General features: G+C 39.9%; 1 protein-coding gene and 1 long non-coding RNA gene across 2 annotated transcripts in view; one reads left to right on the top strand and one right to left on the bottom strand.

The window, feature by feature from the left end:
• Positions 1 to 15103, top strand: part of PTPRR (protein tyrosine phosphatase receptor type R) — a 241745-nt gene that overhangs the window by 70512 nt on the left and 156130 nt on the right. The window lies entirely within an intron of this gene.
• The window catches only part of LOC113602818 (uncharacterized), a 32469-nt gene continuing 18463 nt past the window's right edge, over positions 1098 to 15103 (bottom strand). The window contains exon 4 of the long non-coding RNA XR_008300341.1: positions 1098 to 7253. This is a non-coding gene — a long non-coding RNA (uncharacterized LOC113602818). The remainder of the gene's footprint in view (positions 7254 to 15103) is intronic.

The following is a 15103-nucleotide window of genomic DNA, read 5'->3' as shown; positions in this document are numbered from 1 at the left end:
AATTGTTGATACTCTTTTTTTTAAGTTTATTCATTTTTGAGAGATAGAGCATGAGCAGGGGAGGGTCAGAGAGAGAGAGAGAGAGAGAGAGAGAGAGAGACAGAATCCAAAGCAGGCTCCAGGCTCTGAGCTGTCAGCACAGAGCCCCACGCAGAGCTTCAACCTATGAACCGTGAGATCATGACCTGAGCCAAAGTCGGACGCTTAACCAACTGAGCCACCTATGTGCCCTAATTGCTGATATTCTTAAATGGAATCTCATCACCTACAAGATAAAATCCAAGTGACCTTCCAGCCCCATTTCCCACTGTTCTCCACTGTGTACACCACCCTTTCATATTATATGACTTGAATTTCTCTGTATGTACATGTGGTCTCAAATTTTTCCTGCCTGGAGTGCCCTTTCTCGGTAATATTCTAAAACTTGAGATAACATTTAAAAATCAGAAGTTTTTACATTTTGAAAAAGCTGAATTTTGAACTTCCCTTGAAAACTAAGATCTGGTAGCAAAAAAGCCTGCTTTCTCACACACCAGCAATCAGCCACAGCCACGGATAGCTGGATCCTGTAGTCAGAACCTCCCTATTGCACACCCCTCTCAAGTCCCGCTTGTTTTACTCACCTCCAATACTTGTCTGTTCACTCTTGGCACTTGAATTTGCAACCCCTGACCTACAGAGATTCAAATGTTTATGAAGTCATTTATCAGTGAATCATGGAGCTGCCAGCATATGGAACAATTAGAACATCATGGCTTAAATAAATAATGTTGCATTCGTGAGCAAGAAATTCTGCCCTGTAATTCTATTCCAGGCTTTGGGAGTAACAACTTTGGTGGGATAAGGTTATATCTATTTAGGTCTTGGAGGAGACACTAAAGCTGGGAAGGAAAGATCTGGCTTCAGAGTGTGAACATTAAAACTAAATGTGTTGGCGAGCAAGAAGGAGCAGTCTCAGGTTTTAACATAATTAGGGTGCTACTGGGAGAACCCTGCAGCGTGAGTGTATGTGGTAAGAGCTATGTTGGAAGACTTCCTGACTGTAAGCAAGACTTTAAGAGATCTAGGAGGAGCAGTGAGGTATCAGAGACTATATATATGACATGAGATAGGACACACTTTATTAGGAAATAGAAAGTTTCATGTGGCTACATGCAGGTGAGCCGAAAGGCAGGCCTGAAATGACAGCTCGCCATCTGTCCTCCAGGAGCCAGTTCCTCAGAACACCAGCCAAAAGGCAAATGGTAACCCTTGCTAGGCTGCTCTATTTTGTAGCGTTTGTAACAACAGAACACTTGACACAGAATGAAGCCAGAGCTTTGCACAGCTGGTTGAAGGGACTGAAGCCCTCGTTTCCTTGGCTTCTGTCTTCTCCGTGTGCAGCTCAAAGAATCATCTTTCACTTTTCTCCACCTGGCTCCTTGTTTCCATAGAATGCCAAAATGATATTTGAAATAGCTTAATTGAGCCTTTACTTAGGCTATTGATTGATGATTATGATTATTAGGATATTAGACTGTTAGATCTGAAATAGTCAGGTAGTACCTTGTGTTGAATTGCCAAGGAAATGCTTGTAACCCCATTCCTACCCCCAAATTCATAAATTGAAGTGAATAATTAATTAATATATTCAACACATATTGTTTACAGCTTGACATAGTAGGGTTAAAAGTGTGGATTCCCTTTTTAAAATTTTTTTTCTTTTTAACGTTTATTTATTTTTGAGAAACAGAGAGAGGCAGAGCCCGAGTAGGGGAGGGGCAGAGAGAGAGGGAGACACAAAATCGGAACCAGGCTCCAGGCTGTCAACACAGAGCCCAACGTGGGGCTTGAACCCATGAACCACGAGATCATGACCTGAGCCGGAGTCAGATGCTTAACTGACTGAGCCACTCAGGTGTCCTTCAAAGTGTGGACTTCCTTGATTCAAATCAGTACTCATCAGCTAAGGGAGCTAGAGCAAACTACTTAACCTCTCTATGCTACGTTTTCCTTTTCAACAAAATGGGGGCTAATAACAGTGCCTTCTTTGGGTGGTGAGGATGTAAAGAGCTAATACAAATAAAGTGGCTAGCCTGTTGTCAGCTATCATCATCACTGCAGCTTTCACACATTGTGCCAGGTACTAAATATCCATTGATGAGAAAAATAGACAGGGTCCCCGCTTTCCTAGAGCTTAGACTCCTTTTACCCTAAAGTAAAGTATTTCATAGCTACGTAGGATTCCAGTCATTCCGGGCAGCTCATTTGGGTACACAAAGAAAACTCAGGGCCCCTGATGATAGCCTCCCCTTTTCACTCTGGCAAAAAGATTATATCCCTACACAAAGATATCCTCTGGCAGAAGCACAAAGTGTTGAGAGCCTGGTCAAGTGAGAGATCAGTGATTGTCTTTTAGATTCAGAGGTGCTGGTTCGACGATGATGCTGTTCATACCTGTTATAGATTTAAAGGATGACAAAAGCTGCTTGAGCATGTGTGGTAGACTGTACTAATGTTCAGGGAATTCATTTCCCTTCCCTGGGAGAGTATGGATGGCAGACTTGACCATGTGATTTGCTTTAGTCAATAAAATAGAGTGGAATGACATTTGTCACTTCTAGGCAGAGCCAGCATACCATCAACCATATTCTTCTCCCCACCTCTGGGATTATGGAAGCACATCAAGTTCAAGCCTCCCTCAGCCTGGGTTTCTGATATATTACAACAAGCAGAACGTCCTTTGTTCATGGAGTGCACAAGTGAGAATAATTATTTTTAAAGCTACAAAATTAAAAGTGTGGGGTCCTTTGTTACTACAACATAATTTATCCTATTTTAACTGATACATCACCCCCAGGTATATCTGGTTGCTGTGATGTCCAGAAAACCCTACTGCATCAGTCTTTCACCGTCGGGACTTGATAGAGCCCAAGAGTGCACTCTTTTGTTTGTCTGATGTCTTTTGTGGCTCTTTGAGGCTTCCAGTCTTGCTGTTCCCTAGGAGAGAATGCAGGGCAGGAGAATGAGCACTAGGCCAGGAGCCAAATGCTGACATCATGATCTAGTTCCTCCACTATCTAACTTTGTGACCTTCAGCAAATTGGTTAATCAATCTGAGCCTTGATTTTATTTCCTAAAATAGGAGGAGTGATATCATAATATCTGCTCAGTGTACCACAGGTTTGTTCTTAGAAAGCACTTTATAAAGTTTGATAGCAGCGTAGAAAACCATTTTTAATTCTTAAGAACTCATGGGCAGGTCTGACCACCTTGCACCTGCGAAACTGTCAGGCAGCACTGACAACTGACAGACATGTCCCCAGAAGTCAAAGCTCCTTAAAAGGTTGATTTGTGAGTGAGGGGCCAGGGGCCTCAAACGATATGTCCTAACTCATAAAACACTTCTCAGTCCGAAAGTGCCATTCACAAAGAAGAGGCTTGATGACAATTTTTCTTGGTTTTCCAAAGGGCACATTTTCTTATGCCATATAATATTATAGTCATCTTTGAAATGGAAAAAATATTATACCCAACCATCAATCCCCACAAAATTCTGATTTAAAGAGTATAAAAATAGGATCACATGACTCTTGGTCCCAGGGTTGTGAGTTTGAGCCCCATATTGGGTATAGAGATTACTTAAAGAAATACAACTTTTAAATAAATAAATAAACAGTAAAGAGTACATGAATAAATGTGTTTATCTGCAAGTTGTTCTCACAGATGCTTCATCATCACCCACTGTGGTTTGTAATAGCTTGAGGGTTTCTCCCAGCAGGGATGGTTAGAATGTCCTTCCCTATCATTCTTTCTCAAATAGAGTCCTCAATCTTCCTTCTAGGAAATCTTACTTGGTAGTACAATCTGATCTAGATTCGTTCATTTATTCATTCATTCTTTTATCAGATATTTATTGAGTGACTATTATGTGCCAGTCATTGTTCTAGACACTGAGATATGGAATAGACAAGTCCCTGCCTGATGGAGTTTATGCATCTGAGGGTGGCTAATGTTCTGTGCTTCCATAGCTCCTGACACATATCTCTGTCACAGTCATTATGGATGATATTTGTAGGTTTCTACTACAAGATCCTTAAAGACATAGAAAAAAAATATAAAGTCTCATTAGACTTTATATTCTCAGCCTGGTACCTATATTCTCTTGCCTGGTACCTGGAATACAGAAGGTTCTCAATAAATGTTTCTTTTAAGTGAGTACATATCAGGAATTAGCAGAGCTGGCTTTATCCCCATAAATATGGAGCATTTAGTAATACTACACTATCGACAGCTATTAATTGATTCATTTTGTGAAAATTTATAACAGAACTAATGTTGCTGTAAATGCTGCTTTGCATTTGTTGACAAACTTAGAGGAGATCAGAGTTTGAATAAATGCAGAAAACCAGCTATGTTTATCTAGCTAATAAAAATGGGTATCATGCACTTTGCACTAGTACACATATACAAGAAAGTTCTATGTACTAAAGAAATAATCCCCACGTGGTCATGGCTAAGCATGGGAATGTGGCCATGTAAACAACTTGTCTGCCTTAGTACAGCCTGTAGTTTATGAGCATTGTGCAGAGAGAAAAATGTGCAAAGGGAAAAGTCAAATGAACAGAGAGAAAAATGAAACTAAATGCATATAATTCCCCATTTGAAAGATATTTTCTTCCACTCCACCAATTCTCAAAAGAGGGCTATTTAGACCTAATCTTTGAATATGGCAGGAGTTTGCATAGCAAACTATATGTGGATTGAGAAACACATTAACTTGAAGATGACACTGTTAATTCAGAGATCGAGGGACTCAAAAGACAAGAAAGAAGAGAGGTACCCAAGAGGGCATGGTCAGATCAGAGGGCAAAGAATATGGAGACAGGAGTTGGCTTGTTGTGTGTGTGTGTGTGTGTGTGTGTGTGTGTGTGTGTGTGTTTTGAGAGAGAGAGACAGAGTGTGAGTGGGAGAGGGGCAGAGAGAGAGAGGGAGACACAGAATCCAAAGCAGGCTCCAGGCTCTGAGCTGTCAGCACAGAGCATGACACGGGGCTCAAACCTGAGAATTGGGAGATTGTGAGCTTAGCCAAAGTCAGACGCTTAACCAGTTGAGCCACCCAGGCACCCCAGAGTGGGCTCGTTAAAGGTATTTACATATTAGGCTGTCACCCCTTCCTCATTTCTAAGGCATGTTCTATATCTTACACTGTGACTAATTACCAAAGGAGAAGAGGCATACCTTTATATAGTCATGTATCATGGGAATATGTATTAGATACCTACTGTTTGTATCTCTGTTTATTATGTACCTGTTTTATACCAGATACAATCATAGGAGCTGGACAGACATGAACCCTGCCCTCCTGTGGCTTATGTTCTGGTGGGGGAAACAGATAATCAACAACTAAATATGTAACTAAGGTGATTATGGGTCATGAGATATACCGTGAATGTGATCTTAGAGGGCCATCCCCAAGAAAGTGTCTGGTTGTGGTGGGGGTAGTGCTAGTTTAGTCAGGGCTGTAAAGGAAGACGTCCTGAGAAGCTGATGTTTGAATCAAGGTCTAAAGCCCGAGAAGAAGCTTATCAGGAAAACCTTCAAGTAGAAGAATATCCTAGGCAGGGGAAAGAGCAAGGGCAAAGGCCCCGAGGCAGAAATGAGCCTGGCCTGTTCACTGAGTAGAAAGTCAGACAATACGACTAGAAGATGCTGATGAAAGGGAAGAGGAGTTAGGCATCAGATCCTACAGGGCCTTGAGGGGTATGGCAAGGATTTCATGTCTTCTTTTGAACCTGGTGCAAGTCACCGGAGACTCTTTGGCAGAGAAATGTCATGATCTGGAGTGCAGTTTTCATTAGCTGTAAGATAACAGAGTGATTTTGAGCGGCCGCTCTCAAGCCAGGCTGTCTGGGTTGGGATCCTATCCCAACCACCTAACTCTCTAGGTGAATTTAGACAGGTAACTTAAACCTTTCTATCCGGTTTCTTTGTCTATAACGTGGACCAATAATATTCCCCATCTGGTAGGGTTATTTTGAGGAGTAAATGTATTATAAAGCACTTAGAACAGTTCATGAAAACTTAATAAGTACTGCATGACATTCATGAGTATTAATTCTAGTGACTTGGCTGTCGAAGCAGTCTTTGAAAGTCAACTTCGGTCGAGATGGAACTGTGTTTTTTTATCTTTACTCTTAAACAGATGCTACCTTGTGGAAGCAAAGCCAAATATTTGTAGCCACATCCCTGCTCTCTAGTACTAGGAGGATGACAAGGAAAACAGTAAGACTCAGCAGCTGCCATCACCGGTCACACTGTCACACTGTGGGTCCTCCCAGGCCAGGCAGCTGCTGAAGCCAGGGCTACCTGAGGTAATGATGATCCATTTGGGCACCAAGAATTGTCTATAAACCATGCTCAAACATCACTGAAATAGTAGTTTCCATGTAAGTTAATGCTCTTTGGAGATAATCAAATATTATTTTTCTTAACATCCTTCATGGTAGCTTTTAGCCCTTGGAATTTCTCAACGGAGAGACTGAAGTTTATTGCCATGATCATCGCTTACATTTTTTTAACATCTAAATTGCTCGAAATTATGTATCCTTCAACTGAAGGAAAGTATTTGTTGAATGTCTATACCAAGCACTGTGCCAGGCCTTAGGGGCACAGAGTGGATAAAATTCAGCCCCTGTCTCAAGAGGCTCACGGCCAGATAATTGCAACTCAAGATGTGGTGCTAGGACTAAGCACAGGATGCTATGAGGACACAGAAGAAGGGCATCTAACCCAGGGGCTGCTTCCCAGAGGGAGTTCTGTCTAATGTTGGAAGTTCCATCAATGCTAAGGGCTCTGTGAACACTTGCTGAGGGAGGAGGAGTTTGCTCCTTGCAGGCCAAGAAGAGCCCCATCCAGTGCCTTCCCACTGAGTTTCCCTCACTGGTGTATTGCCCCCACTATTTGGCTCTCCACAGAGGCCCGCCCCCACCAACATGGCCACTTAGTTGAAGTAGAGCCCACAGGCTGAACGCCACAGCAGGAGAGAGTAGGAGCAGCCCTTTTCTGGCTCGTCCTGCCCTCCTCGGCCGTCTCTCAGCTTCTGCTGGCCTTGTCTTCTGGCCTGTGGCCTCCATGTAGTCTCAACTCTCTAGGGCAAGGACCTGGCCCCTAGACAGGCAGCCTCCACCTCCCGTAGCTGGACTCAGGCCTCATTCTCTCCGTGAAAATGCAGTCTTCACCATGGGAACTGTAAGGGAAGGAAGGGAATAAAGCTGCAAGGGAAGGGAAGAGTTAGAAGGGAAATGTAATAACTGTAAGTTGTAAATAATAATAATAATAATAATAACAGAATAAATATAGGGCACTGTGGGATATAGAGGGAGGAGTTGACAATTCTGCCACTGGGTTAGAAGTAGGTCTAGGGCACTTTCTGTGTGATACAATGGTCAGCTAGGCTGGAGGCTATGCTTTAACTTCTATTAATCTGAGAATTGACAGCAGTGTCCAGGTTTCCAGATGGTCAAGGTTCCGTCACTGTGGGTCAGTTTCTGAATGTTCTTCAGTAGCTTAGCACCCATTCCTTAGTTGCTATAATCGCATAGTGTTATATACAGCTACAGCAATACCCTTCTGCTCCATTGTTTTGGTAACTAAACCAAAAGACAAGTCCTAAACCTCGAGGTAATGCTATAGTGCCGGCCATGTTGTTTCAAAAAGAGAAAAGCCGACAGTGTGTGCGTACGTGTGTGTATGTGTATACCTGGCATTGCCAGGAGGAAAGGCAGAGGGAGGGAACATTAGGAATAAGGGAGGTAGGCCCAAAATGTTGTCTTTTAAAAATTGAGCTTTAGAGAAAAGGGATTATACCCAGGATTAAAAAAAAAATGCACACCTACAGCATTGTTCTAAAGAAGGATCAAGCCCTGTGACCTTAATTTTATTGGTGTTATGTTCTAATCAACCAAGGAATTAAGAGATAAGAGGACATTTCAACCAATTATGGTCACATGAGGTCAGTGCCTTTTTCCAAAGTGGCAGTTTTCTGAAGGCCCAAAGAGGGTGGGTAAGTGGCTTGTCTCAGAGTGTGTCAGCAGCTCTGCCTCCACGTTGATGGAGGGAGTCATTGAATTTCTTTCCTCTGCGCTCATTCAGATCATCCCTGGAAGGCAGGAGGAGCTATTTATATAAATGTGAACTGGTGGGGGGAAGAGGTGCCACAGCTTGCTGTCTGGTCGCACGCAGGATCCTGGCACCTCTTGCTTTATCCTCGGCTGCTTCCCCACCATGTGTCAGATACCAGAGACACAAAATTATGAATAACCGAACAATTGGCTCAGCCTCTACAGGGCATGACACATGTTTTTCATGAACATTAAAATTCATTTTTTTCAATTTGAGAGAAAATTAAACCTAGGTTCTGGCATTCATTTCCACTGGTCTTCCTCCTGGCAGCATGAATTATTTATTTCTATGATGCAGGAAAGCATATCTCTCTTGTTTGTATGTGTTGCAAACCCCATCCATTTTTAGGAAAACCTTTGCTGTCTTTACCACTCACTTGCATGGATTCCAGTTGGGAATTCAAATCTGTTCATGTTTCATTTCATTTTCTGTGTTCCCTATTCTCCAGGTTAGGTTAAAGTGTCACCTCTTCAATATGACCTTTCCTTTGTATTTCCCGAAATGCCTAGCACCAGGCTTTCTATACAGTGGTGCTCAATAAATGCTTATTAGATAAGTGAGAGCTTCCTGGAATGTTAATATTGATTTCTCGATTAGTATTTGAAATTCTACACATTAACCACAGGAATCAGAGATGTCAACAAGTATTTTCCTCACTTAATAAATATATAGATTTCCCCCTTACTATTTTTCCCTTTACTGAGTAAGCTCCAGCCACACCAGCCTTCCTAGTAATTCTCAAGTGTGCCAAACTTGTTCCTACATAAAGATCAAGGCACAAAAAGGAGTGGTCCCTTTCAACATATTTTGCATTTATATGGCAATGTTCACAAATACTGAAATATATCTTGAAAGATGCAAATCTTTTTTCTTGGAGGAGACAGTCCTGTATGGACAATAGTCTAGTATTCTTAATCAACCTTTTGGAACAGGCATTGGCTTTGGAGTGTTAAAGATAGAAATTTCCTGACACTGTGAAAGATAAGTAAGGCAGGTAAGGTAAGGTAGGAAGACTCTATTTGGGATAATAACATAATAGACAGTGAGACTATTGCAAATAGGGAAGAGAAATCAGGCTTAACTCCAGATCCAGCCAAGATATCTAGGTATTTATGGCCAATGAACAGAGTAAGGGGTGGTGGTGGAAAATTGCTAAGAGGAGACATCAAACATAGAAGGATTTTTGGTAAACCTATTTAGCAGGATTTTTGGGAAAGGCAGGCCAAGGACTTCTACATCTAAGATAGGAGTTGAGAAAATTGATCAGATATTGAGGGTGATCAAATATCAGTGTTGGGAGGCGGACCTGCGTGGCTCAGTCCATTAATAATCTGACTCTTGATTTTGGCTCGGGTCATGATCTCATGGTTCATGAGTTCAAGATCCATGCTGTGCTCCATGCTGACAGTTCAGAACCTGCTTAGAATTCTCTCTCTCCCTCTCTCTCTCTCAAAATGAATAAACTTGAAAAAAAAAACTCTTAAAAAAATATCAAGGGTGGGGATTCCCTCTCTGCCTTAGCAGGATTCTTACTAAGACTGGACTCTGCAGACTGAAGAACAGTCCCAAGGATGAAGACTATAAACAAAAAGGCTTAGAGGAGCTTGTCAAAGTTCAGGCAAGGAGAGAGTGTTTGTCAGGAGAGACCTTCAGTCTTTCCATGGCCTATTGAGCATCACTGTGTACTGGAACAATAGAATGGAGGCATCTCATGGCTGTTTTTGAGCCGGCCACCCGCTATGGTTTAATTTGCAGATGTCTGGCTTTGTTGTTGATATATGCATAAACATATTCGTCTTGCCCCAACTCCTGGATGCAGCCAGTTTGCTTCTGTAGAAGCAATTCCATTTCTCTCATGTTATTTCAGCCATTTTTAATATTCTTCACTGCAAATATAAGTATTCCTTTTTATTCCTTTTTAAATTTTAAGCTTAAGGAAAACATAATTGCTTTTTGTTCACATTCCACAGAATGTGATTGTCATAGTTGGGGGGTCTGCGTGGGTGTAGATTAGACTGAATACAGAATATGTTTAAATAGATTCATGACATAGAAAGTGTACACATTTATATTATCGGACTATTTAATTCTAATACCACAGCATTAGAATTAAATAGGTCTGACAATAAACAAAATATGAAGAGGCAGTGTGTAGTCTCTGCCATTCTCCCCTTTCTGAGCCTCTGTATTCCAGTGTTCCACCTAATTCTTCCATTCCATGCCCTTGGCTGACCTTCACCTTTCCGTTCAAACTGGCTTTTCTTTACAACTCTCTTCTGCATAACAGAAAGAAGAAAAGTCCTGAAGGTTCCCACTGGAGAATACTGACTTAACAGTCTACATTCTACAAGACACTTGCATTCTACAGTAGTAAATCTTAGGCAGTGTGAAATGAAGTGAAAATTTTGAGCAATTTGAGTTTTCCAGCAACCTTCAAATCATAGCTCATTGGCAATAGGTACTCTGATTCTGACTCTACTTGTGATCCTGATCATAAATACCTTTTCAGAAAGTACTTGCCAATGCCTATTTTTTTCCATTTATTCTTTTTTTTAATATAATTTATTGTCAAGTTAGCTAACATACAGTATATATGATATGCTCTTGGCTTCAGGAGTAGATTCCCATGATTCCTCACTTACATAAAATACCCAGTGCTCACCCCAACAAGTGCTTTCCTCAATGTCCATCACCCATTTTCCCCACCCCTCCACCCCCTTCCACCCTGTTTGTTCTCTGTATTTAAAAGTCTCTTATGGTTTGCCTCCCTCTTTGTTTGTAACTATATATTTTTTTCTTTCCCTTCCCCGAGGGGTCTTCTATTAAGTTTCTCAAATTCCACATATGAGTGAAAACTTGTGATATCTGTCTTTCTCTGATTGACTTATTTGACTTAGCGTAATACCCTCCAGTTCCATCCACATTGTTGCAAATGGCAAGATTTCATTCTTTTTCATTGCCAAGTAGTTTGCCATTGTATATATATACCACATCTTCTTTATCCATTCATCAGTTGATGGACATTTGGGCTCTTTCCATAATTTGGCTATTATTGATAGCACTGCTATAAACATTGGGGTACATGTGCCCCTATGAATCAGCACTCCTGTTTCCTTTGGATAAATTCCTAGAAGTGCTCTTGGTAGGTTGTAGGGACCTCCACACTGTTTTCCAGAGTGGCTGCACCAGTTTGCATTCCCACCAACAATGCAAGAGAGTTCCCCTTTCTCCACATCCTTGCCAACATCTGTTATTGCCTAAGTTGTTAATTTTAGCCACTCACTGGTGTGAGGTGGTATCTCAATGTGGTTTTCATTTGTGTTTCCCTGATGATGAATGATGCTGAGCATCTTTTCATGTGTCTGTTAGCCATTTGAATGTCTTCTTTGAAAAAATGTCTATTCATGACTTCTCATTTCTTCACTGGATTATTTGTTTTTGGGTGTTGAGTTTGGTAAGTTCTTTATAGATTTTGGATACTAACCCTTTATCTGATATGTCATTTGTAAATATCTTCTCCCATTCTGTTGGTTGCCTTTTCATTTTGTTGATTGGTTCCTTTGCTGTGCAGAAGCTTTTTATCCTGACTAGGTCCCATTAGTTCATTTCCTTTGCTTTTATTTCCCTGGCCTTTGAAGATGTGTCAAGTGAGAAGTGCTGTGGCCAAGGTCAAAGAGGTTGTTGCCTATTTTCTCGTCTATCATTTTGATGGTTTCCTGTCTCACATTCATGTTTTTCGTTCACTTTGAGTTTATTTTTGTGGATGGTGTAAGAGGGTGGTCCAGTTTCATTCTTCTGCATATTACCGTCCAGTTTCCCCAGCACCATTTGCTAAAGACACTGTCTTTTTTCCATTGGATACTCTTCCCTGTTTTGTCAAAGATTAGTTGGCCATACATTTGTGCGTCCAATTCTGGGTTCTCTATTCTAGTCCATCGGTCTATGTGTCTGTTTTTGTGCACATACCATACTGTCTTGGTGATTACAGCTTTGTAGTACAGGCTAAAGTCTGGGATTGTGATGTCTCCAGCTTTGGTTTTCTTTTTCAACATTACTTTGGATTTATTTTTTTCCTATTTTATTCTTTCTTTTTTGTGGAAGAATGTTATTTCCTTGGGTCAGAGCCCATGCTCTTTCATTTGTGTAACCACTACAGAGGTATCTTGTTCAATATATGTTTGAAAAACTAAGTCAAATTACAACCTAAATAAAGACCCTTATCATCTCTGTTATTCAAAAGTATCAAAAAGATAAATAATCTAAAATTGTCCTTTGGTTTGCCAGGATTTATTTTGGAGTACAAATCCGTGAGATGTTATTATTATTGCTTTAATTTTCTGAAAATATCTTGAGTACAAAATCTTAAAATGTATTTAATATCTGTTACTATTGAGATGACTTGATATAGATGCTTGGTAAAATATTCCAATAAGGTAGAAAGAATCAGGCCTCAAGGGCAACGTGAAATCTAGGAATCAACTATAAATCACTGTAAGATATAAGATGAGAAACTAAAGTCTTACATTATATCAGCCTCATTCTGTATAACCCCCTTGCTGATTATCAGTTTCAATATTCTGTGACTATTCATTTTTAAATAATTTCAGACTTCCTGAAAAGTATGAGAACAGTATTTGCATATAGCCTTCACCTAGCTTTCTCGGTTGTTAAATATTTTACATTGTCTTTATCATTCTCTCTGTCTCTCTCCTCCTTCCTGTCTCTCTCCCTTTCCCTGTTGCCAGATAGATAGATACATAAATACATATTTGTGTGTATGTGTGGGTGTGTGTGTCCTTTATCACAAATTTACATTCTAGTTGGAGAAGAAAAGCAATAAAGACAAAATTTAATGTTTAAAAAGAGATAATTTCAGAGAGCTGTGAACAAACATATTGAGTGACACAGTAAGGTCACATACATATGTGTGTATGTATGTGTGCATGTGTCTGTCAAATATATCTCTTGTCTATTGATATGTCTCTTGAAATATACACGTCTCCTTTCTGAAAGGACATAGTACTGTATAAACAATAGCCTGGTATTCTTTGAGTCATCATTTTGAACTGGAACTTCCTCTGGAGTCACTGTCTTTTCTCAGCCTATTAAGCATCATTGTTTGTACCGAAACAATAGAATAAGTGATGTCTGATGCTTATTTCTTGAGAAGATAATTCATCAGGATTCAAGTTGTGGATGTCAGCTTTAAAATATATTAAAAGTTTTTTGAACCATTTGAGAATAAATTGCAGACATTCTGACTCTCTGCCCCTAAATAGTTCAGTGAATGGTCCCTAAGAACAAGAACATTCTCTTTCTCAATCATAGAACAATTATTAAAATCAGGAAAATACCATTGATACAGTTACCTAATATACAGACCTCATGCACTGCCAAATGGCCCCTTTATAATGTCCTTTATAACAAGAGAGACAGAGAGAGAGAGAGAGAGAGAGAGAAAGAAAGAAAGAAAGAAAGAAAGAAAGAAAGAAAGAAAGGAAGGAAGGAAGAAAGGAAGGAAGGAAATTCTGAATACAGAAAAGTAAATACAAATAAAATTTCTTGTCTCCACTGGATCATTTTGTATACCCCTTGAGATCCTTGTACCATACTTTTCAGTACTTCAAGTCTGAACTATTTCCTATTTCGTTGCCTATTCCACATTATTATTTTATGATAAAGGCTACTACTGTATCATATAGACCTGTATAGACCTGTGTAAAGGTCATGTTTCTTGGGGAATGCTCATTCATTTTCCTATCTATATACCACCTATATAAAGGTCATTTTTTTCCTTGGGGTGTGTGCATTCATTTCATATTTGTTTGCAAATATTTGTGCACCATGTCATGGCTGTTACATTTTTACTGTCATAGAATTTTAGATAAGAAGCTTCAAGAAACATTTGTGCTAGAGATAAACAATGATGAATCAAACAGAAAACAGAAAACTATTTTTACCACAAGCAATACCATCCACCTTGTGTTCCTCAAGAATGATTTCACACATTAAGAAGATGTAGATAACTCAGGAAAGAGCATTTCTTTAAAATTAGCTGTAATTCCATGTTCAGTGCATGTGATAAGGAAATGAGGAAGAGACAGCTAAAATCTATATATGTGCCTATCAAAAAATTAGAAAATGCTTTCAGCCACAACACTTGGAATGTAATTAGACTATTGGGTCTCTGAGGGCAGGGCTAGTAATCTTCATTTTCATGTGTCTTAATGTGGGTTTGCAGATACAGGAACTCAAGTGTATGTTGAATGAATTTTAGTGGATTAATGAATAAATGAGATTTTATGCCATTTTCCCAGATTCGATACAAATAATTTTTGTCAGAAGTAACAACCTGAATTGCCTAGCACATAAGAACTACCAGAAGTTCTATTTCTTCTTTGAAGTCTCAATTTTAATAATGCTAAACCTGTCCCTTAATATATTTTTATAAGTTTGTACCTCTGACAAACTCCTTCTGTTAATGGCGAACTTGGTTATGGCAGTCTGACTTCTGACATTTTTAAACCATTTTGTACATGAAGTGCTATTATAATTTTGTTCACATTTCTTCTACATTAGGTTCATAGAATATCTTGCCTGTGTGGTTATGATTTTCATCATGTTTGTACATTTTTCATTCATTATGTCTTTGAATATTTTTTCTGACTGCACTCCCCCCCAACACACACACCACCCTGACCTCAGGACCTCCAATTATACGTATAGTAGTCCATTTGAAGTTGTCCCACAGCTAACTGAAGCTTTGTTCATTACTTTTTTCAAATTTTTTTCTGTGTTTTTTTTATTAAAAAAATTTTTTTAATGTTTTTATTTATTTTTGAGACAGAGAGAGACAGAGCATGAGCAGGGGAGGGGCAGAGAGAGAGGGAGACACAGAATCCAAAGCAGGCTCCAGGCTCTGAGCTGTCAGCACAGAGCC

The sequence above is a fragment of the Acinonyx jubatus genome, chromosome B4 (assembly GCF_027475565.1).
Source record: "Acinonyx jubatus isolate Ajub_Pintada_27869175 chromosome B4, VMU_Ajub_asm_v1.0, whole genome shotgun sequence".
Taxonomy (NCBI): domain Eukaryota; kingdom Metazoa; phylum Chordata; class Mammalia; order Carnivora; family Felidae; genus Acinonyx; species Acinonyx jubatus.
Note: the sequence above shows the minus strand (reverse complement) of the source record. Positions and strands in the feature narration are given on the sequence as shown.